This window comes from Nycticebus coucang, chromosome 11 (genome assembly GCF_027406575.1).
Source record: "Nycticebus coucang isolate mNycCou1 chromosome 11, mNycCou1.pri, whole genome shotgun sequence".
NCBI classification, from domain to species: domain Eukaryota; kingdom Metazoa; phylum Chordata; class Mammalia; order Primates; family Lorisidae; genus Nycticebus; species Nycticebus coucang.
The window spans coordinates 117,496,912-117,522,039 of record NC_069790.1 but is presented as its reverse complement, the minus strand read 5'-3'; the positions used below and the strand labels follow the sequence as shown (position 1 = coordinate 117,522,039).

At 37.8% G+C, this 25,128-nt stretch overlaps 1 protein-coding gene across 1 annotated transcript in view; it reads right to left on the bottom strand.

The window, feature by feature from the left end:
- Positions 1–25,128, bottom strand: part of CNTNAP2 (contactin associated protein 2) — a 1,471,582-nt gene that overhangs the window by 1,049,295 nt on the left and 397,159 nt on the right. The gene's annotated exons all lie outside the window — the stretch shown is intronic.

Below are 25,128 nucleotides of genomic sequence, written 5' to 3'. Positions count from 1 at the left end.
GGCTAAAAAGAATGAATGTGTGAGTCTATGTACAAGTTGTAAGGGCCAATTAACCACTAATCGTCATAGAGTATAATACCGGGATTATCTGATCACCTACAAATAAGGTAACATCATAATGGAACACATCATACCTCAATACACGAAACCCAACAAAATATACCAATCTACCCCAAATAATCCACATGGCACTGCTGCCATTATACAGTCATCTTTGGAAACAGAAATTCTCCTGAACTCCTCATTAGGTGGACAATAGCTTAAAGTTTTTGCTTAGCACGTTTTCATTTTACAAAAAATATATAGAAAACTAAGGAACTTTCTGAGGGGAGCAGCCATTGGAACTGAGAGTCTGGGGAGCGTTTATGACAGGCTGAGAGGGAGAGAAGTCCAAAAGGGCCAGGGAGCCGCTTTTGACTTTGTGAAGACCTCCGTGAGCTGTGGAACGAGAAAAGATTTTGGACTAGTGTGCTCCAGATGGCACAATCCAGAATCCACGGGTAGAAGTTACGTGAGGATACACTTCGATCTCACAAAAGAAAGGCAAACCTCGCCGGTCAAGGCGCCCTCAAATAGATGAGAGCAGATCCGTGAAGCGACTCTTCAGCCCTTCATTTCTATAAACTACACTTGCCAGATACTTTTTTTAAGAAAAAAAATAAACTGCACGAAACCCCAAAATTTTAAAAACAAAGAGAAACATATAAAAGCCAGAAATTCATTTTCTTATCTGAGCGTGGGATCTAGAAAAGCTAACTGGAAAATAAATTACTAAAACCGTTCATTATCACCTACTAAATGCCTTCATTCAACCCATACTTTTCCCTATGTACCCCAATGGCATAAATACTATTTCCTACTTCCAAATTCCTGATAGTTTATTCCAGGAGTCTGAAAACACTAGTTTGTGGCTCAAATATTGCCTGCTGGCCACCTGTTTTTATATATAGCCTGTGAGCTAAGAATTATTTTTACATTTGAAATGATTGAAAAGAAATCAAAAGAGGTATAATACTTAGGGACATGTGAAAACTATAAACAATTCAAATTTTAGTGTCCACATAAAATTATATTGGAATCTAGTCAGGCCCATTTGTTTACATGTTATGTGCCCCATACCAAGAGCCAGGCAGCTGCGCCATATGGCCACAAAGCCTATTCTATTTTCTATACGTGGTTCTGTTCAGGAAAAGCATAAACTACGGATAGCTTTACACTATAAAATAGAACTACTATTTTAAAGAAAAACTTAAGGCTTTTGGAGCTTAGACAATAGTCACATGTCTGTAGTATTAACTTATATTGTAGTAAATGTTATTACAAATAATCACTCTTCAGTGATTTTTTTAGGGACTTTCAGATTTTGCTTTAGTAATATTCACTGAACATGTTTTATTTCTATGAAGAACAATAGATCTCTGGTCTAAAGTAATGAATATAATTTCCAAGTTATGAAATACGTGATATATGTGGACATATCTGTGTATAAATAACATGCATATTATAAATAACATCCTAAGGCAGAACCACATGAACCCCAATGTCATTTTTGGTGTAGCCTCTTAAGTAGCCTCTTCACTGGAATCCCTGATTGGGCTCTTTGCACTTCCAAGGCAGTAAAAATGTAATTGGGATCACATTATTTCCCTTACAATGATTTTCTGCTGCTTCTAAACTTCACTGAAAGTACTAACGTCCTTATGGTGAACTCAGAAGTGTCACGCGGCCATCTGGAAGGCCCTGTGTAAACTGTCTGCACGGTCCCAGCAAATGTCGTCTGAGAGGTCTTTCCTAACCGTTCTGCACAAATGTCATTCTCCCTTCTCCCCCAACATCACTTCTTTTCTGAACTTTATTTTTCCTTCTAGTTCCTCTCATTACCAATTCAACTATATACTATTAATTTACAAGTTTATTTATTCATTTTCTGCCTTCTCTCTCTAAGAAACAAGCTCTTTGAAGTCAGGGATTTTATAGTCTGTTTTATTTTGTATTAAAAAACCAGCACTCAGAATTGTGCCTGATGCATAGTAGGTGTGAATGAATATGTGAACAAATTGGCGGGAGTAATCATGAGTAGGAATTTGGCCTTCTGAGTTTCATAGATGGCCAAGCTGATGACACAGCACAAGACACAAGAAAGCGCCATTTGATCTCTGGCTATGGCTGTCAGGCTGGAAATGGTCGTGTGCACCATGATTGAGTCTAAGGGTAAGAAATGAGTTCAACAGATAATTTTTTTAATGTTGTTAAGTTTAATTAAATTTAAGGTCAATATATCCTCCTGGAAATCTGCATTATCCTAAACACATTGTAATCGACCTTGTCCAGATATGACGTTATCCAATGAAGAGTGTTCCTTCAGCCCACCCTGGTTGTCACCTGAAGACAACTCCCTTATATAGCAATGGCTTCAATGACACAGAAGGAAGGACCAGCCAGAAGATCAGGTGTCCAAGGGGCAGTGGTTACTCCCGTCTTGCAGTCTCCAGTGGGACTGAACCCACTTGCCATAGTAACAATCCTCTTGTGGCTTCCCACACTTCTTCTCCTCACTTTCCTTTCCCTCCCTGGTATTTGTTGGACCAATATCAGATAAACCATATGCACCCACCCATTTGGTACTGATAATTTATATTGTAAGAGAGGGCCTCATTGGGAAACAATAAGGCATGATTTTAACCCAAGTTGTATTTCTAACAAGATTATCTTTCGTACTTTTCTTTTCCTTTTCTGAGATAGCATCTCTGTTGCCCAGGCTACCATGCTATAGCATCACAGCTCACAGCAACCTCAAACTCCTGGGCTCAAGCCATCCTCTTGCTTCAGCATCCCGAGTAGCTGGGACTACTGGTGTCTATCACAGTGCCCGGCTAGTTTTTGTTATTTTTAGTAGAGACAGGGTCTTGCTCTTGCTTAGGCTCATCTCCAACTCCTGAGCTCAAGTGATCCACCCTCCCAGAGTGTTAGGATTACAGGAGTGAGCCACCATTCAGTGAGAGTTTTAATCTCAGAGTCTTTTTTCCCCATCTTTATAAAAATTGGGGACAAGATAACTTAATTCCTTTCTTTCTTGCCCTTCGTGTATTGCATGAAGACCAACACAAATAAAATCTCTTGTACTGTAAAGTTACTATGCAAATGTAAAGTCTTATTGTGAAATTAAAGCCAGCTATCTGTCAGATGAGCAACAGTGAGCCCTGAGATACCTCCTTCTAAAGTTCGTCCCTCTGGGTATTCCCACAAAACTGACGCATCAAAGACCATAGCCTCACCATATCATTTTGCTTTAAAGTACAAAACCGGATTTATCACTGAATAACAAAAGGAGTGCATTGCTTTGATAATGATTTTGGTTTTTGCTCTTATAACTTGATGAACTATGCTATAAAGTGTTATGAATCCATGTGGGGACATGGGTCTCAAAGACGTCAATGTTACAAATATTCAGTATCTAATCCCAAAGTGTCATACATACAGAGAACGTCACCTATAAATTATCTACAGCTATACTAAACGGTAGGCTGGAAAGCCTTTCAGAAAATTCTTATGAACATTTCTTCATCATAAAATTAATTTATAAATGGAACATCATCAGTTTAATTGTTCATAGCAAAAGGTCTATTATTCTAATCAGATTCAAATTAAAAGGTTATTTTATTTTTTTCAAAAAACTTAATTACTAAAGAAATTAGATTCCCAGATTAAAGGAGGCTTGCTGATTATAACCAGTGCTATATCAGAGCTTAAACCTGACTGTGAGGCCTATTCATTTTAATCGCAATTTTTATTTCAAAACTTTAATGTAAATCATGATGAGGTATACTCAACAACCTATGGTATAAATGGGCCCCCCAAAACAACGAAGTTCATTCTTAAATGTGGCAAGGATGTCCCAGTGGCTTAAAGGAAAATAAGCTTCCTCTTTTAAATTTTATAAAAAATGTTATAAAAAGATAGAAACCTAAAGGCTCTCTCCAGAGAAGAACAGAGTGTCAGGACATGTGTGTATGTGAGTAAAGGCAGACACACTGCTCTTACACTTCACAGCATTTTTTTTTCCTTCAATGTACAGGTGAGGGAGTGAGTCTAATTATATGCAAGTATCCCATAGCTGGTAAATGGCAGAGCTTAGAATTCGAAGTCAGATATATCTAAACTCAGAACTTGAATTCTTTACAGCAGACAAAAAAACAAAACAAAACCAGTGACAGAACATATTTTGTAGCCACTGCACATCCAAGATCAGAGTTATCATCTACACAGACACACCCTCACACAAACATGTTTCCACCTGCACCACATCTGGAGAGGAGATCAATTCCTGGGGATACCCATGTCTCATATCATTGGGGCTGGAAACACAAACCGAGACATCATTTTCTTTCCTCTGCCCATTTTTAATCATTTGTACCCTCAGTTTTTTTTTGTGTTGAACCATCTTGCAGACACACACACACACACACACACACACACACCTCTCTTAGTATTCTTACACTGATGCTTACCTAAAAAATTGTAATTTAAATAAAAATTTTACGTTACGCATTTGACGAGCGAATTAGCAACTTCTAGTATGTTTTGCTCCTGAAGTCACATGAAAGTAAGTCCATGAGTAGCACTAAAATAATTTCTATACTTTGTGGAACTCTGAGCAAAGGGAAGTTGGTGTTCACTTTTCCATTTTATGAGGGGATTGCTGACCTTGAACGTGCTGTCTGGTTGTGAGTTTGTAGAGCTGAGACCGTCATCCAGACCTTTGGACACATGAACAGTTGTTTTTCTCACTGCTCAGGGCTCAGCCATCCAGTGTCACGGTGAGAAGTGAGGGGAGGCTGCCGGGGCCGGGACACCGTGTGTCTGCCCGGACCCAGGGCCTTATCAGAGTCGGACCCTCGGTCTCCTCCCCGGCCCACTCAACAGTCTGCACCCGGGAGCTGCGGCAGCCTACTCAGGGAGGTGTCGCTCAGGTGTCAGGTGCCCAAGCACCGTAGAAGTCACGGTCAATGTGAGTGGGAGCGAACGTCTCAGCGGCAACCTCAGCAGCAGGCTTAGAAGGGGAGCCTGGATCAGGCGTCCCCCGAGCTAGGAGCAGAGGAGGAGCCCTGGCTAACTTCTTCCAAAGCTATTTATAGATGTGATCCCACGGCCGCCACAGGTGTGGAGACTGCTGACCAATGACCTACGTACTTCCGTGCTCTCCGCGCCTCCCTAAGGAGAGCCGGGACGTTAAATCCCTTCCCGATCCCTTACGACCAGAGTATTGCTCACGGGTGCCCCCTACAGGAGGCTACAGAAGCAGCACCTGCCTCCTCTGCCTTGTCTGTTCCTCCTGGGCAGGGGAAATCAAAAAAACTAGGAAAAGTGGACTTCAAGCAAAGCGGGTAACCTCTCCACAAACGTGCAGAATTATATTTCTGCTCCATAGAAGCTACAGGAATGACATTTTAAAGGCATGTTTTTAAGAATTAATCAAATTTTTAATAATCTGTCATGCCTATGAAATGAAGCATTAATACACAATTTGAGAGCTTTTTCAATATATGAAATTTCACTGAAATGCCCACTGTTGACCAGATCAATGCTATAAGATGTATTATTTATAATAAATATGATTGTACTTATTCAGGAAAAAACAAAAAACACAATGTACCACTAACCTAACTAAGTCTTACGAGAAATTTCGCATGTCATAAATACCAAACAAATCACCATGAAGCAGGATTAAAGCAGCCCTTCTCATTTGCTGTTAAAGAGATAATATTCTTTTGTCTACTCTACAGAGCCACTGAATGTCGCTAAAATGGGAGATACTCACTCTCCATTAATGGAACATATGTTAATGGAACATATTCTATCTCTGCTGTCTCCCTAATGATATATTTCTTTAAAGTAAGACTCTTGAGGTGGTTTGACTGAACAAGAAGAAACAGATGTTGCTCTTATTAGAGACAAGAAGAAAAAACTGGTTTATTGAATATTGAACAAAAAAGCAAAGTATTTAAAACATGACATAAGAGCAAACCAAGATGTAATCTGTTGGAAAATGTTTCAAATAAAATTATAGTGACTTGAGTTTTCAGTCATTTGCTCAATAGTCACTCCTGAGAGAAAAATTTCCTATATTATGAATCCATCTTTAGGCAGTTACAGTGTTCTGTGTTGTGCTAATGATACAAACTCAGGCAATTAACTTCACAAACTCGTCCTAGAAAAATGTGCTACACACCTCACTGCTGAGTATCACTCTGGTCACTTCGGGGTGTTCCCCTTGGAAGCTGTGCGCCAACATCAGCACCTAGTCCACCCTTCAGAGCAATGTTAGAACTCTGTTTCTGAATGGCCATCAGAGCTGTTGTCTTAGGAGATCAGACAAGTCTGCAAACTTATCCCAGAAAAAGTACTTTCCAGGGTGGACTGAGAGCTGTTGTTGGTTCAGAGCTTCCCAAGGGGAGGACGTCCAAAAGTGACCACAGTGATGTTCAGCAACAAGGAAGTAGCACTTTTTAAGATGAGTTCACAAACTTAATTGTCCTACCTCATATACTTGATTAATTATCAGTTATCCTTTTGTGTAATAAGAAAGGGAATATATATTTCTACATAAATACACTTACATTATCTATGCAAGTTCCTTATCATAAGAAAATGGATTCAACTTAATTTTGCTCACTTTCACATGTACTCCAAACTACCTTACAAATATGATTAATTGTCTTCAGAGAAAACACACAATAAGGTGCGTATGGAGACACAAGATACTTTTATTTTTTAAGGGAATAAACTGCCAAATGTTTTTGCTGCAGGGATAAAGACAGGAAGTCTTTCAAAACATGTCCTTCTTCTGAAAGAATTACTTGAGTGGAACCTTTAAGTAACAAATATATGGGAGATAGCAGCTTGCATGCCTTTTTAGATTTTTTTTTTTTTTTTAGAAAAGACTACTTCATTTATTTAACATCTAGAATGTTAAGGATGAAATAGATTGTCTTTTTGCAGCCACTTAGAATCTTCCAAGAAAGAGAAGATCTAGGTTAGGGTTTCTTGTGTTGTCTGCACATGAGAGTCATTTGGAAGCATTTAAAGTTCCACACTGATACCCCAAAATCATTATTTTAGAGAACTTAAAGAGTTAATTAATGGAAATATATATTGAAATTCTAATCCAAATCTCAGCAATAGACTTTGCAGAAATAACAAGAAGATTCTAAAGTTTATAAGACAATGCAAGGAAATCTTAAATACTCAAAATGATTTTTTAAAAAACTAGAGAACTGATCGCTTGATTTCAAGAATATAAAGTTATATGACCAGAGAGAGCAAAGAAACAGAACCTCATGCATATATGTGACCAAATTTTTTTCTTGACAAAGCAGCAAATCAATTCAATGGAGAAAGAAATGTTTTACATTTGTTTAAAGTGATAGAACAACTGGTTAAATATTCTTAGAAAGAGACAATCCCACAAAAAAATTAATCCTAGATGGATTTTATACACAAAACCCCAACCTGTGAAATTTCTGAAAGAAAACAGAACATATTCAGGCCTTTGGGGTTGACAGAGATTGCCCAGAGGGCATCAAAATCACTTGATAATTTGGGCATTGGCAAAATGAAAAACTTTTGCCTTTCAATAGATAGATATAATTAAGAAAATTCAAGGCAAGAAAGAGACTAGGAGGAAATATCTACAAGGCTTATATCTGAAAATAAAATATAATAAAATATATTAAAAACTCCTACAAGTCACTAAAGGAAAAAATGGACAAAACCTATATCACACATGAAGACCCATAAATTACCATAAGCACATGAAAAAGTGCTTGACATCATCAGTCACCAGGGAAATTAAAACCATGTTAGACAATGTGACACCCAATTCAGTGACTACAAATTAAAATAACTGGGATTTGGGACAATTTGAACTCTCATATGTTGCTGGTGAGAGTGTCAAACTGTACAACCAGTTTGGAAAATTCTTTGGCATTTTTTTAATAAATTTAAGCATATTACATATATTGATCCTATGAATCAACAATTCCCCTCCTCATTATTTACCCATCAAAATCAAAATTTATGTTGCAAAAATACTCATACAGGAATATTTTGACAGCTTTGTTCATAACAGTTCCCAGTGAGAAATAATTACATATCCATACAGCACATACTCAAACAAGAAAACATTGCTAAGACGGAAGAATGAACTAGTGATCAAAGCAAATGAATGGATACATTTAAAAAACATCTTGTTGTGTGAGAAAAAAACATGTACACAAAAATCACTTACTCTATGAACCTTTTCATATGCAATTGAAACATTAGATTCATATGAAACAAATCCCAGGTGATAAAAGTCAGAACAGGGGTTGCTTTTGCGCATGCAGATAGGAATGAACTGTAAATGGATATGATGAACTTTCTGGGTGAAGACGAAGTTCTATGCGCTGTCGTATTGTTTGCGTAAGCACATCCATTGATCAAAATCAATTGAATTGTGCTTTCTTTCTTTTTTTGCAGTTTTTGGCCAGGGTCGGATTTGAACCCACCACCTCCAGTATATGGGGCCGAAGCCCTACTCTGTTGAGCCAAAAGCACCACCCAGTTATGCTTTCTTTTAAGATCTGTGCATTTAACATCACTCAATCCTCATTTCCTAAGGTTCAATGCTTATGAGTTTGCCTACTTGCTAAACTTTATTTGTAAACTCAAAATCAATGCCTGTGGCACATGTGTGGTATTCACAGACGTGTGCCTGCACTTAATGTTGATGGGTGAGTTTCCCAAAGCACAGGTTCCAACCAAAGTTGAGCAAGGCCTGGCTTTGCCGCTTCCTTTCAGCTGATATCCTGTAAAAAGTGTTCCTTCACTATGTATTTAGTGCCACTTTTTTTTTTTTTTTTTTGAGACAGAGTGTCACTATGTCACCCTCCATAGAATGCTATGGCATCACAGCTCACAGCAACCTCAAACTCTTGGGCTTACGCTATTCTTTTGCCTCATTCCCCACCCACCTCACCCACCCCCCAAGCCGCTGGGACTACAGGCGCCCACCACAATGGCTATGTTTGGTTGCAGTTATCATTGTTGTTCAGCAGGTCCGGGCCAGGCTCCAACCTGCCAGTCTTGGTGTATGTGGCCAGAGCCCTACTCAACTGAGCTATGGGCACCGCCCTCATTTTTGTGTTTTTGTTGATATTTCTGTTAAAGATAGTCCCCAAATTTAGTACAGAAATGCTATTTAATGTTCCTAAGCGCGGGGAGGCTGTTTGTTACATGCCTTGCATAGAAAAAATGCATTAGCTAATCTCGTTTCAGGTGTAAGTTATAATGCTGTTGTCCACGAGTTCAGTGTTAATAAATCAATGTTATATATTAGATAAGGTAACTTTAAACAGAAACACACAAAAACAAGGTGATGTATTGATCGGTTGATGCAAATGTAACCAGAGCCTAGAAGTAACCTAACCCTGTATTTCCCATAAGGAAAAGGATTTAGTGTTTGCTAATTAGAACACCTCTCTCTCTCTCTCTCCATATATCTATATCTATATCTATATATATATATATACAATTCAGAATAATGAGAATCAACAGTTTATAATTTTTATCTTAATAATATATAAATATTTTTAAGTGGAATCAAGGTAATGATGATACTTGTTTTTAAATCCAACCATGAATTTTATTCAGTGCCCACTTCATGCTTTGTTTTCTCCACCATTAACCAGTGGGAAACCCAATATATAAAACAATGTTATTTGCTACTAAACAAGGGAAACCCAATTAGACTCTTACTATGTTGAGCTTATAGGGATCAATATTTTAAGATGCTGACAAATTAAATAACTACTTCAGGACTAAATTTTCATGGAAAATTGTCTAATAATTGTTTCAACTATTACTGGTTCCCAGTAATATATGATATAAAGACAAATATCATTAATACTTCAAAGGCTCTTATTCAACACTTTATGACTCTTCTGCTAATGACTAATTTCTTCTCTTGATATGATCTTACAAAGTAAGTCCTTATTTACAAGGACTCCTTTTAAATAAATCTTATCAATCTGAGACTAATTTATGCACCACTTCTGGAAGGTTCATTTCTCTCTCTCCTTCCTATCCTCCTCTCTTCTTTCTTTCCTTCCTTTTTTCTTTCTCTTTTCTCTTTCTCTATCTCTCCTCCACTTTCTTTCTATTATTTTATCCTCTGTTGAATATAAAATGTAATCTAAGTTGCCATGACTAAGAAGGTACTCGAATTTCAAGCAAAGCTCTACCCCGGCATTGTGGTGGGCACCTGTAGTCCAGCTACTTGGGAGGCTGAGGCAAGAGAATCGCTTAAGCCCAATAGTTGTGACACGATAGCACTCTACCCAAGGTGTGACAGAGTGAGACTCTATCTCAAAAAAAAAAAGAGCTGAATTCTTCAACCTGCTGACTATGCATACAGTAGATAAGAATCTAAGATACAGTAGGGGAAAGCAGTTAAAAGTGAGGGTATCGCTTATACTAGTATTTGAATGCTGTATATCTTTATGCATGTTTTTGTAATGTCTATAAAGAATTTACTGCTCTATGGCTCAGGAAAAAGAAGCAAAAAATCAATGAGGCAAGCAGAGTGTAGCTCAGATGATTTTGGTGTTCAACTGGGGCTCTTTGACCAGATGTCATCTCAAGGGTAGACATTTCCTTGTTTACATAACCTAATTGCTATGTGCTATTGAAACTCTGTAGGTCCCCATCTTTGAGGCTGGTGTAATCCTGCTAGTGGGGTGAACATTAGAATAATTTGACAGAGTACCTCATCTCTTCTGAAATACCTAGGAATATACCTAACAAAGGAGGTGAAGGACCTCTATAAAGAAAATTATGAAATCCTCAGAAAGGAAATAGCAGAGGATATTAACAAATGGAAGAACATACCATGCTCATGGCTGGGCAGAATCATCATTGTTAAAATGTCTATACTTCCCAAAGCAATCTACCTATTCAATGCCATTCCTATCAAAATACCAACATCGTCCTTTCAAGATTTGGAGAAAATGATTCTGCGTTTTGTATGGAACCGGAAAAAAACCCGTATAGCTAAGGCAGTTCTTAATAATAAAAATAAAGCTGGGGGCATCAGCATACCAGATTTTAGTCTACTACAAATCCATAGTGGTCAAGACAGCATGGTGCTGGCACAAAAACAGAGACATAGACACTTGGAATCGAATTGAAAACCAAGAAATGAAACTAACATCTTACAACCACCTAATCTTCCATAAAACAAACAAGAACATACCTTGGGGGAAAGACTCCCTATTCAATAAATGGTGTTGGGAGAACTGGATATCTACATGTAAAAGACTGAAACTGGACCCACACCTTTCCCCACTCACAAAAATTGATTCAAGATGGATAAAGGACTTAAATTTAAGGCATGAAACAATATAAATCCTCCAAGAAAGCATAGGAAAAACACTGGAAGATATTGGCCTGGGGAAAGACTTCATGAAGAAGACTGCCATGGCAATTGCAACAACAACAAAAATAAACAAATGGGACTTCATTAAACTGAAAAGCTTCTGCACAGCTAAGGAGACAATAACCAAAGCAAAGAGACAACCTACACAATAGGAAAGCATATTTGCATATTTTCAATCAGACAAAAGCTTGATAACTAGGATCTATAGAGAACTCAAATTAATCCACATGAAAAAAGCCAACAATCCCATGTATCAATGGGCAAGCGACATGAATAGAACCTTCTCTAAAGACGACAGACAAATGGCTAACAAACACATGAAAAAATGTTCATCATCTCTATATATTAGAGAAATGCAAATCAAAACAACCCTGAGATATCATCTAACCCCAGTGAGAATGGCCCACATCACAAAATCTCAAAACTGCAGATGCTGGCATGCATGTGGAGAGAAGGGAACACTTTTACACTGCTGGTGGGACTGCAAACTAGTACAACCTTTCTGGAAGGAAGTATGGAGAAACCTCAAAGCACTCAACCTAGACCTCCCATTCGATCCTGCAATCCCATTACTGGGCATCTACCCAGAAGGAAAAAAATCCTTTTATCATAAGGACCCTTGTACTAGACTGTTTATTGCAGCTCAATTTACAATCGCCAAAATGTGGAATCAGCCTAAATGCCCACCAACCCAGGAATGGATTAACAAGCTGTGGTATATGTATCCCATGGAATACTATTCAGCTATTAAAAAAAATGGAGACTTTACATCCTTCGTATTAACCTGAATGGAAGTGGAAGACATTATTCTTAGTGAAGCATCACAAGAATGGAGAAGCATGTATCCTATGTACTCAATTTTGATATGAGGACAATTAATGACAATTAAGGTTATGTGGGAGGAGGAAAAGCAGAAAGAGGGATGGAGGGAGGGGGGTAGGGCTTTGGTGTGTGTCACACTCTATGGGGGCAAGACATGATTGCAAGAGGGACACTGCCTAACATTTGCAATCAATGTAACCTGGCTTATTGTACCCTCAATGAATCCCCAACAATAAAAAAACAAAAACTAGAAGACTCACTAATATGAACTAGTAAGTTACAAACTTGGGAATATGACCCAGGTTTGCAGAATTCGGCTTAAAGACTTTTTTTTTCCTTTCACTTCTCAGAGCTTCTATTTATCATCCAGTATTAAAACTCTGCCCTTTCCAAATCTTGTGGTTTTGTTGGCTGGGTTTTGTACAGGTTATTAACTCAAATTTCTACAATAACAATGAAAAAGATATCTTACTTTCTATATCATTGGGTTTGTATTTCCTAGTGGCTTTATTTTTTAAAACGAATTATGTAGAAATATATCACATCAGAGCAATTTCTATGTTAAAGCCCCAAAATAAGGTTAATGTGAATATCAGAGTTATTATCGCTAATTCTTATTTTTATTAAGCAACGAATAGCTTCATTAAGTAAGACATTAGTCTTTCCTTGCTAGCTTCATGGGAGAAAGAACAATGAACTGCTGGAGTTAAACTTCGCATGGCTTTTAAAAGAAAAAAAAAATGTTCTTTCCCAAAGGCCACTACAAAGAAAAGAAAAATCTCAGCTGAACATTGTTATTCTCTAGAAGAGTCATCAAAAAAATGAACATGTTGGCATTTTCGTAGCTGAGTTTGCATTTTATCGAGCGTGACTTCTGCAAGAGACTTTCGTGTCCTGGTAAGAGATGCCTGAAAATGAAGCAGGCTCACTGGAGGAAACGTGACCCGTTTTTGTCTCTGAACTTTGCAAGGACAGAAGAGGGCTTCTGTTACTGTGTTCTTGTACACACCCCAGTTGCTTATTTTATTTACTCCCAACTAGTTCTCAAAGGGACCTCAGGCAAACAGAAATTGAAGACTAGGTTGGTTTTCTCACTGTTATTTTCTTGTTTGTTTAAACATACGTTTTCTAACTCTGGCAATGTCGCGGTTCAAACAAAAGTTACTTTTACATAAGAAATATTTCAGAATTAGCTCTATACTTCTGGAAAACAATCTAATATTATTTATATTATAAAAGAAGGGGAAGAATCTACTGTAATTCACTATCAGTTGACTTTTCATGTGGACTTGAATTGGCTCATTCTGTTATGTGGACAGATTTTAAGAACCAATCCTGTCCTTTTATTTAGGTCCTGTCCACATAAATGACAGATCCCCCGTAACCCTGTAAACATGATGATAGATCCTTATATAGCATCTTGTAAATGTAACCTTTTCTACTCTGATGAAGTTGCCTCAAGGAAAGATCAGGAGTGATTTAATTTTTGAAGTATATTACATTATACTGGTTATTTATATTGGTTAGGGGCAGACAGGGAACAGAGTGAAAGAAAGATAAAAGAAAAAAAGGAACAAGGAGAGAAAAAAAAAAGCCACACAGTTCCTTAGCTTAGATATGAGGGTGGGTTGGATAGTCTATTCGGGGCTATTAAAAAGCAGAGCTAGTTCAGAATGTGGTGGAAAAGTTTTAAAATTCAGAGACTGTTCAGCTCATAAGGCCCCCCATAGAAGGATTAATCAATAAGAACTAATTAAAAAAGAAGTTAGTCAGCATTCCACAATTAATCAATGCCATATTAATATCTTAGAGACTTTCCAAAGAAGTTAGTTAAGAATACCGTGGAGTCAGCTTAACCCTCTGTGAACCCATCAGTGAATAAAGGAAGCAAACGCGACCTTCCAGAACACAGCGGACGCTTCCCAAAATGCATAAACACGAGTTAACAAACGCATAGACATTAGAAGTAGGCAGAGCAAAGCTAGGAGTTGGAGATAGATACCAGCAAAATGTTTGTAAGAGGTCCTTTCTTGTTCCCAAGGAAGAGACCCACACCATCCCCCCAAGTGTGTTCTGCATCACTTTAAAAATGAAGCTTTTCTGTTAAATTGCTACCGCTGCCTTACTTCCTCTTTTCATGCCAGCTGAAAAAAATATATATATAGAATATATATATTTACTACTGGGTTTCTTTCTGTTCCAGCTGAGTCAGTGTTTTGAGTTTGTGGGGGCCAATTGCTAGTGACACCCAGAGAAAGCCCAAACCAGTGGCTGGGATCTTCCCAGCCCCCTGCCACTTTGTGACATAGGGAGTCTCCAGAGCACTGTCACAGGATTACAACCTGTGCCCTGTGCTGGTGGGTCAACGCGTGGTGGTTCTACATCCCAAGGGCCCACATAGGACAACTTTTCTTCTTTAACTAGAGAATTATCATCGGTGCTATCATGTAGTTCTTACGATATCAAGTAATGAGCTTATGTTGAAAAGCAGACAAAGTCTCTGTTTAATGACAGTCAGATGCTAGCGGAATATGTATTTTAAATGATTATTATGTCCTATTGGCATAAACATAAATAATACTGACAATGAAACTGTGGAGCCCTATTGCCTGGTTACATCATTTACTGAGTATCTACCATGAAAAATTATAAACAAAAAACTTCCTCAGCAGTTTTTACCATCTTTGTTCTGAGTCCAAGTCTTAAGGGTAAAAATTAGTCACACAATTAGCCTGCCCAAGAAATGAAAGAGTAACCTTTTACTTTTTGAGATCTTTAACCAAAAAATACAACATTTTTAAAAGAAAATTCATTCTATATAGAATTTTTAATACATTATCTGAAATTCAAGTATATTCACCACCAGTAAATTTATGTAAATTATAAGAACATGTTGAAATTTAGATAAGTGTTACTAACATATTTGGCATAATGGTCTAAAGATAAAATTCATATCTACAGTTAGTTATTTAATCATCATTATAATTATTATTACAAGTATGTATTTTTGGATGTGTCTAACAAGTGATGTATAATGATCTATAGTCAGGATAGAAACTAATTTGTATTTATTCAATTTTATAATGAAAATGTAAGCTCCACTTTTTTAAGAGTGCAAAGTTACAAGACCCTATCATAGATGAAAAATTATTAATTTTTTCTAGTTCTAACTTTTAAAATCATCTTCAAATATAATTACAGAGGCTTTATTACTTTACACTTAACAAAAGGCTAGATTGAAAGTACTTAAAAACTAATTATAAGGGATTAGATAAATGACAAATGCAAAATTTTGTAGCTAGAAAAATGGAGCCAATAATTATGCTTTTATTTATTTCCAGTGGGAATGTTTTATTTTCCTTTATAAAAGTAAAAATTCTATTCAGTATAAAATTGCATAAAATGTACTGGGAATCTTTAGAAAGTAAGTTCTTTTATATATTTCAATCATGGGATGTTTTGATTTTGTAACCACTGTACTCATGGATAAAAGAAATGACAGTTTTTTTCCACCTACATTTGTAAGGATGTAAATGATTAAGGAGGAGGAAAGAATAATTAACCCATTCGACAGATTACTGCATTGTTACAAAATTTGGAGATTGTGGAAGGTAGGAACTATTTGAGATATTATCCTTGACTTAAGAAATAACTGATTCTTGGAGGTTTTATATAGAGGGGTAAGAATAAAAGTAGGTAGCTATTGTCTAGTCCTGAAGTAAAGAAATCACAATGAACTATGGAATGAATGGATTGCTTTCTTTGGAGGAGGGAAGACTTCACGGAAAAGTTTTCATTTATGGCAATGGATGGTAAACTACTTAAAATGAAGGGAGCTCATTTTGCTTGTGTGGTGTCCTACTCTTCCAGAGATTCTTGAATAATGACTAAATATAAATAAATTGAATATGGATGTTCTTATTTTTGAATCCCACAAGTTTTAAATTCTCTATATATGTTTGGTAAATGAAAAAATGGATTGTGTGTAGTTTATAAAGAGTATGCCCCCTGTAGTTCACAGTATGGAATGAAAGGTAAGACAAGAGGTACCAACTGGACCCATATCACGAAGGTTTCTGAATTTCAAGTTAAGAAGTTTGAATTCTAAGATGGATAAAGGACTTAAATTTAAGGTGTGAAATAATAAAAATCCTCAAAGAAAGCATAGGAAAAACACTGGAAGATATCGGCCTGGGGAAAGACTTCATGAAGAAGACTGCCATGGCAATTGCAACAACAAAAATAAACAAATGGGACTTCATTAAACTGAAAAGCTTCTGTACAGCTAAGGAGACAACAACCAAAGCAAATAGACAACCTACACAATAGGAAAGCATATTTGCATATTTTGAATCAGGCAAAAGCTTGATAACTAGGATCTATAGAGAACTCAAATTAATCCACATGAAAAAAGCCAACAATCCCATATATCAATATGCAACGGACATGAATAGAACCTTCTCTAAAGAAGACAGATGAATGGCTAACAAACATATGAAAAAATGCTCATCATCCCTAATTATTAGAGAAATGCAAATCAAAACCACCCTGAGATACCATCTAACCCCAGTGAGAATGGCCCACATCACAAAATCTCAAAACTGCAGATGCTGGTGTGGATGTGGAGAGAAGGGAACACTTTTACACTGCTGGTGGGACTGCAAACTAGTACAACCTTTCTGGAAGGAAGTATGGAGAAACCTCAAAGCACTCAACCTAGACCTCCCATTTGATCCTGCAATCCCATTACTGGGCATCTACCCAGAAGGAAAAAAATCCTTTTATCATAAGGACACTTGTACTAGACTGTTTATTGCAGCTCAATTTACAATCGCCAAAATGTGGAAAGAGCCTAAATGCCCACCAACCCAGGAATGGGAATACTATTCAGCCATTAAAAAAAAAATAGAGACTTTATATCCTTCGTATTAACCTGGATGGAAGTGGAAGACATTATTCTTAGTAAAGCATCACAGGAATGGAGAAGCATGAATCCTATGTACTCAATTTTGATATGAGGACAATTAATGACAATTAAGGTCATGGTGGGGGTGGGGGAAGGGGAGAGCAGAGAGAGAAAGAAGGAGGGAGGGGTGGAGAAAAGAAGAGCAGAGAGAGGGAAGTGGGGGGTGGAGCTTTGGTGTGTGCCACACCTTTTGGGGGCAAGACACGATTGCAAGAGGGACTTTACCTAACAAATGCAATCAGTGTAACCTGGTTTATTGTACCCTCAATGAATCCCCAACAATAAAAAAAAAAAAAAAGAAGTTTGAATTCATTAACTATGGTCAATATTCTGCCCATTAAAAAAACAAGATTGAGTAGCTACTTATAATAAAATTTGTAAATTTTTTTCTTTTTTGAGAGAGTCTCACTTTTTTGTCCCCAGTAGAGTGCTGTGGCGTCATAGCTCACGGCAATCTCCAACTTTTGGGCTTAAGCGATTCTCTTGCCTCAGCCTCCCAAGTAGCTGGGACTACAGGCACCCACCCCCAACACCGGGCTGTTTTTTACAGATGGGGTCTCACTCTTGCTAAGACTGGTCGTGAATAGGGTGCTCAAGCAATCTACCCGCCTTGGCCTCCCAGAGTGCTGGGATTACATGCATGAGACACCACACCCATTCCTATAACAATTTTCTTTAAAATGAAGCTTGAACTTCACTCAGTAAGAAGTTTATGGAGTGTAAAAATAGTATAATTAGAGATTTCTTAAGAGGATCAATCTGGTATCTTATGGACTATTATATGAGTAAAACATGTTAACTCCTTGTTTACAACGTCCCCACAACTATGCTTATAATGTACATGTGCAAATGTCTAAGACAAATGTATACTCGATATTATGCCTAGAAACCTGAATTATCTCTATTCATCCTGCAAAAAAAAAAAAGAGAGAAAGAAAAAAGACTTAACTCAGAATTTTAAATAGAATTAAACTCCGAATTTGTTCTTCTTGTGTTGGTATTCCATGCTGCGATTTGTGTTTGAAAAGTTCAATGTAGCCCGCCTCACCTTTAGCTGCATAATGCAGAGACAGAGTATCTCTGGCGTTTCTCTTTTTGGCTCTCATTTGCTTTTTATTCCTTTTCTAAATTTATCAAATATTCTTCAAAAGCTCATGATTGCATGAATGTGAACTTTCCCGCCATGACTATTTAAATGGAGAATTCCATCTGATTTCAAGACAGTCTTAAATGTTCATGGAAACATTATATTTTAGCTACTCACGTGTGAACTTGATTAGAAATTATGTGTTACAGAGAGCCCTAGTTAGTGAATCCCCAAACATATTGCAAGCACATCATATTTCACTCATAGGAACAATAGAATCCTAGCTGTCATTGGTGCTTTATAAAGATAGATTATTGAACCACAAAACCATGAGATGAGCTGTAGCTTAGAGTTTGCCCTTTATCTGTGAAGGCATGTGGCATTGTCAGCTAAACAATGGTAAGCACAGCTTAGTTTTCACGTGTAACAGCACTGTTGTCCCTCCTCACAGCTCTGCCCGTCTCACTGGGGAAGTGGATACCTTCCAGGAGGCCCACAGGCCTAAATTACATTGCACATTCTATACTAATTTACAGCATTGTGGTTCATTTGTGTTTTTTCTTTGCAATCAAACTCAGCATTGGAAAGAAAAAATTTCTTATAAGTACAAATGCATACATAAAAGTATATTAGTAAAAAGAAACCCAACATAGTCATTAATACTACTATTACTATTCCCAAAACACAAGAAGAGCTTATGAGCTTCCAAGCATGAGTCTATTTAGATGAAACGCCACACTGTTCAAGTAGGGAACAATGCTTCAATCTAATTGGGATGCAGAAAGAAACTGTCTGTATTAAAAAAGCATCACACTCCAGTTTGAGTCCCAAATTTGGCACCAAGTTCATTTGCTTGTATTTGCAAACTATGACATCTGTAACACAGCTGAGACAATGGTTACCCCCCTTCAGTCAAGTGGCAGTTGACACTGTACCAAGGATAAAGAAGAGCTATTCAATTCAACTTACAATCATTTTGTTTGTCTTAATGGGGCTTAGAAGTGTGTACTAAGGTTACGCTTCTATTTAAAAGATGTTGCTCATCAGTATTTACGACTTGAAGCTTCAAATAAAAGCACTCTGCTATAAATAGTCATTTTCAAATGGTAATAACAACACAATAGCAACAATTAAAACAACACAAACAAAGCCCAGGATTGCCCAACGCAGAACACGAATGTCAGTTATGATGATGATGGCAAGGTGGATTCCATCCTGCCTTCAGTTTAGATTTTCTTCAGTGTCAGGGACTGTGCAGGCTGGGAGTGGGCCAGGGAGCAGAGCACAAGGCTTCACAGCCAGATTCAGCACCGGGGCAACCCTACCTGTCTTCACCCAAAAATAAGCCAGCGTCCCTGGCAGCTTGTAAGGAAGAAGAAATGAGAGTCCTCAAGGGCCCCTCTGAAACCTACAACCCACACATCATTTTTACGTACCGTCCTTCCAACTTCACTTAACAGACATGAGCACACGGAAGCATCTAAAAAGATAAGTCACCTGGATGGCAAATTGATTTGAATCACACCATAGAAAGAAAGTTTTAAGAAATTAGGACCCTGTGACAAGAGAAAAGTAAAGGCAGAAGAAGGTGGACATGTGGCCGTTGTCTTCAGAGATGTGCTCTTTCTATGTATAGGGACAAATATAGCTCCCTACGTGGGTCACCTCCCACACGGGACCTAATTCTTACAGACCAGCCATGTACCACGTCATGTGTCAGTACAGTAGACCTAGTGCCTTATGTTGCCCACCTCTGTGGGTTTACCAGCTTGTTACAGTGCCATGGGTGGTCAACTTACAGAGGTCCTACCATATGTACTGAACCTTAACTCTGACCTCCAGTGCTCGTGTGTGAGGAATAAATAAATACAGGAAAATAAACACTCTGAATTCGAATTAGTGCCCATGTAGAATTTCATGAAGTGATAACATCTGGGGTGTTGGGGAAGAAGGAACAGTAGAAATTTATTAGAAGGAGAAGGGTTGCAAAATTCTAGGATGAGGAATCAGTAATGAGAAAATTCTAGAAATGTGAAGAAGCCGAGACAGCATCAGGAATAATGTGCAGGGTAGTTTGTCTGGTGTACAGAGTGCCTCGAGCAGGGGAGGATTGAGGTCAAGGCTAGACCACAGCTTGGAACAGACTATGAGGGTCTGCATCTTGTACAAAGATACTCGGCCATTATGCTATAGAAATGGAGAAAATGTTAGAAGTTGCTTGAATTTATTTAATAAAATCAATAATCTCCGTGAAGCTAGAGTTAAATGGAGAGGAGAAAAAAAAAAAACTCTTATTCCAGCCGCTTCTCAAATAAATGATATTTTAAAGGAACATCAACTTACTCAGCTGCTCAGACAAGGATCTATTTCATTTAACAAGGTGTTATCATGATCTATACAAGTTGTTCTTTCATGAAACTACTTACATTTCTATTCTAAAAACTGAAGTTCAACATTCTATAATGTTACTCAAAACGTAATGAGCTGGCGGAGAGACAAGATGGTCTACAAATCCATTCTGAACCTGACTTCAGAAAAAATCAAGCTATTCAAAGAGTTCTATTTTTATCTTTGCTGGGGGCTTCCTAGAGAAAAGGAGAAGCCATAGGTAAAAATAACCTACCAGTCCTTACTGGGGGGATCCAGAGTGAGGCTGCCATGATGGTGGTCCCACCGTCCGCTGATTCACCACCAGTAATTTTGCACATAACACTGTCCAACAGGAAAAGATTCCTGGAATGTGACTAGATTCAAAGAGACAGCTCCCCAGAGGCTCAGAGGTGGAAAGAAGCAGATGTATGATAAATAATACATAGGTCTGAGGCGCGGCATTCCTAGGAGCAGCCTGTGCAGCACCTGTGTGACAGGAAGGGCTATTTGTCTAAAATGCAGCTGACCAGTCTGCACTCTCAGAGGTCCTAATCCCCGAGCTCTGTCATGCAGACCAGTGGGGACACATGGCCATTGCTAAAAGCCTTTTCCCTGACAGCACTGTCTGGTAGAGATATAAAGGGAACCACAAAGAGAAGCCACATATTTATTTCAAATTTTCTAGTGGCTGTATTAAATAAAAAGATAAGGTAAACAGTGACTTAATTTTCATAAAACATCTTACCTAACCCAATACATAAAATATTATTGTATTAACATGTGACAAAGTCTTTTACTTGCTAGTTAATACTGAGTGTTGACCCAGACGCACACCTCGGTTTGCGCTGTCAGAGTTGAAGGGCTCCATAACAACCTGTGGCCAGCACCCATGTACTAGATGGCACAGATATGGAAAGAAGAGTCAAGACCTTCTGCTTTCACTGAGTTTACTGCAGTATGTGGATCTTTTTATATTCTTTTCTCTTAACCCCATGGCCTGAAACCCCATATCCCTCATCCCTACCACTTTCACCCAGTAAACTCCAATCTGTGCCTAGATCTCGGCTCAACTATTGAAACTTCCTCAGGGGAATCTTTCTTAATCAGCCTGACCATTCCTCCCCCAATACCAGCCAAACTAAGATGGATCAAATAAACAAGGGAACAGATCAGGACTTCCGGTTCTGCGTTTCCTCATGGTAAGTTCTCAGAGCGCTGGCTTTCTTGACACTTATCACAGTTGTCATCACATTTATTTGTGTGACTGGCAGTTACAGACCAGCTCCTTCTTCACGAGGAAAGGCACTGTATTACACAGCTCTGTAATATAGCATGTGTTTAAAATGATTACATTGAATGAACAAGTACACTCCCAGCTCCCAAACTGAGCCTTTCTTTCAGGTTTTGCAAAGTCTTTGTTCTTGGCAACCAAATACCAACAACAAAAAAGATCCTGAATAAAACATTTTCTACCTAAAAATTACTGTAGATAAGCCAAAAGAAGAAATGAAATAAAGGTGCATTTTGGAACATTCTTCTGTATATGTGTGTCCACAGTACACTTGAGCCTATAGTTAAAATTCCACCACAACCTTAAATTACATTGATTAAAAAAAAGAATATACTTATTGCGCTTTGAACTTCTTTTGAAAATAATTTAATTAACAATCTTTAAAAATTTTCAGGGCACAGCTAAGATATTCCTGTGGCTTACCCTTTAAAAAAATCACTGCCTTAAGGACAAACCAGGGGGGAATTTACTAATATGCTAATGAAGCTGAAGCTTTAGAGCCTTGGAGTTCTATGAGTTCCCGTCTATGGAAGGGAGACCCAGTTGTACTCAGGAAGAATTTCATTATAAATATTTCCAGTAAATAACCTAGTGAGACCTCAGAAAATAAGGGGCCTGAGGCTCTGAGGCTCCAATATTTTGTTGTGAGTTTTTGCTCATTCTATACAGAGTACAACTTGTATTTAACTTCATATTTGTAATTGTATATTATATTTTTTATTTAATTTTATTTCAGAGTATTATAGGTGTACACATATTTTGGTTATATAATGTTCATTTGCATGATACATTTGAAGTTAGTGTTATTAAGTTTGCCCTTCACCCAGAACAGGTGCATTGCACCTGTTTGGTGTGAGTTTACCCTGCCCCTGGCTAAATTTTCATTGAGTTTACTCAGCGTGCATGTACCTGTTGATTGACTAGTGTTTTATTTTTTAAGAGTTTCTTCACCTCCAATTTGTATGAAGCCTTAGGTCCCACAAAACCTGGACACCCCCTGCTGAGAATACAAAACCTTTCATTCTTTGAACGCTTTGTATAGTAGTAAAAAAAAAAAAAATCAATCCTTTTCCTAAAATTTGGATTGCAATGCTTATATGTTCACCTTTCTAGTCAAGGTGAAGGGGACATCACCAAGTATGTTGAAGATTGACGGAGTCTAGGAATAAAGAACACAGAGCCACAGGTCCTCCAAGATTTTCATAAGATAAAACATATTAACAAATATAAATTTATTACAGTACTACAAAAAATAAGAGCAACTTTCATGGTATGTATTTATTCAACAAGTAAGTGAATTCCTATGTTATCTAAACAGTCTGATAAATGCTATGATGAGAAACAAGATTATAAGAATACAAGGGTGAAAAAAGTGGTTAGCATAGTAGGAAAGTCTTCAGAGAGAGGCTAGATCTTGAAATAGAATTTCAGGGAGAAGAGTGTACGCTGTAAATATGAAAGGAATCGAGATTCTGGAGGAGTGCAACATATCAAAGTTAGAAAATAAGCTCAGTTTTACCTCAGTCATTGAGTATCCTCCATTCTTATCCAATCGCACAACCTCCTTATTAATTTTTTCCATGACTTTTACTATTATCTTTGAATTTTCATGCTTTTTGTGATTTGTTGAAATTTTTAAAAAGTGTTATAGGGCTATGCAAGGTATGTAGCTACAGTAAATAAATATAACATAAAGCAATAATGGGTTCAGCAACGTAAAAATCGTTCAATGTGGACATCATGAGGCACGTGTTTATTCTCAAATGACTTTTTCTTTTCATCCTTTGTCTCTTCCTGTCTTGGCCTGTTTATCAGAAACCTGGGCTTGAGCCCAGCAAGAAAGCCAGGAGGCCACAGAAAACCCCCTCTTGGAAAGGAAGCGTTTGTGTAGGTGGGTTGACTTGTAGCCTTCTGCGGCCCTGCTAATCCTCACTGTTAAGTAGCTTTAATTTCAAAATCAACGCATTTTTTTGCCATTTAACTATAACGCCATCCCAGAGTGCTACCCAGGTTTTGCTAGAGAAAATGAAATAACTATTCTCTAACCCTTAGGGACTTAAAATGGGAATACACAACAGGCGAAGCAACAGATGAGTTAGAAACTTAAATAAAGAACCAAGGTCAGAAACTGAATTTTGCTGATGATAAATGACTTAATAAAGGAGATTTAAAAAAAAAAAAAAAAAAAAACAGGTTATAACGACTCCCATGCCCCCAGTTCTGCCATAAAAATAATGATTAAATCCAACAATAGCCTCAGAATCCCACTTTATTCATGGCAATAATAGATAGGGTTTTAAAATCATTTTTATGAAAGCACAAATTTCTCGGTGAACAGAATGCTGCAGCTCTCTTAGACTCCAAAGATAACTTAACATGACTTTGTTTTCCATGGCATAGTCTCAGGGCACCGACGTACCTGACTCACAAGAAGCATGGAGGTTGTCACAGTGAAAGATCTCAGTGCTGCTCCATTTGCCCAGGTCACTGAGGTTGATACTCCATAGGGGGAAACACTAAGTCAGGGCTCCCTCTGCAACGTTTTTTAAATTAGTAAATTAAAAAGAGGTAGCCTCACTGGCCTTATGGCTTGTGCACATTAAAAAGTAGTGATCCTTCCTCTGGGTACTCACAGCCTCGCTTGTCAGGGGTGGAATTCAACACTCCTCACCCACCCCTTGCCTGGGGGTCTTGTGCAGTGAACAACCTTTCCAACAATCAGGGTGACCTTGGTCTCAGAGGCCTAAGACTGCCCTTCTACCAACAAGAGTTAACTGCTCTATTTGATGTTGCAGAGCTTAAGTAATCAATAACTCTCTCTTTGATCTAGAATTTGAAATCTCCATTTAAAAAATGTAGGTTTTCTTGATTTTTCTTCTAGATCTCAACATATCTTCTGAACTCTACTATGGCTGTTTAGGGCAATTAATGGTTGTTTCACGTAATTAAGCGAGAAACGTCATTTGCTAAGTCTGTAGCTCCTGAAGTTCTCACTGAGGCTGTAAGCTGGCTGGCAGTGTGGCCTTGACATTAACTATGCCTCTTGCCTTAAGGACACTTACAGCTATAAGGGTTCTGCTACACCTGTCCCATCTGATGGCATCAGGAGTCTCAAAAGT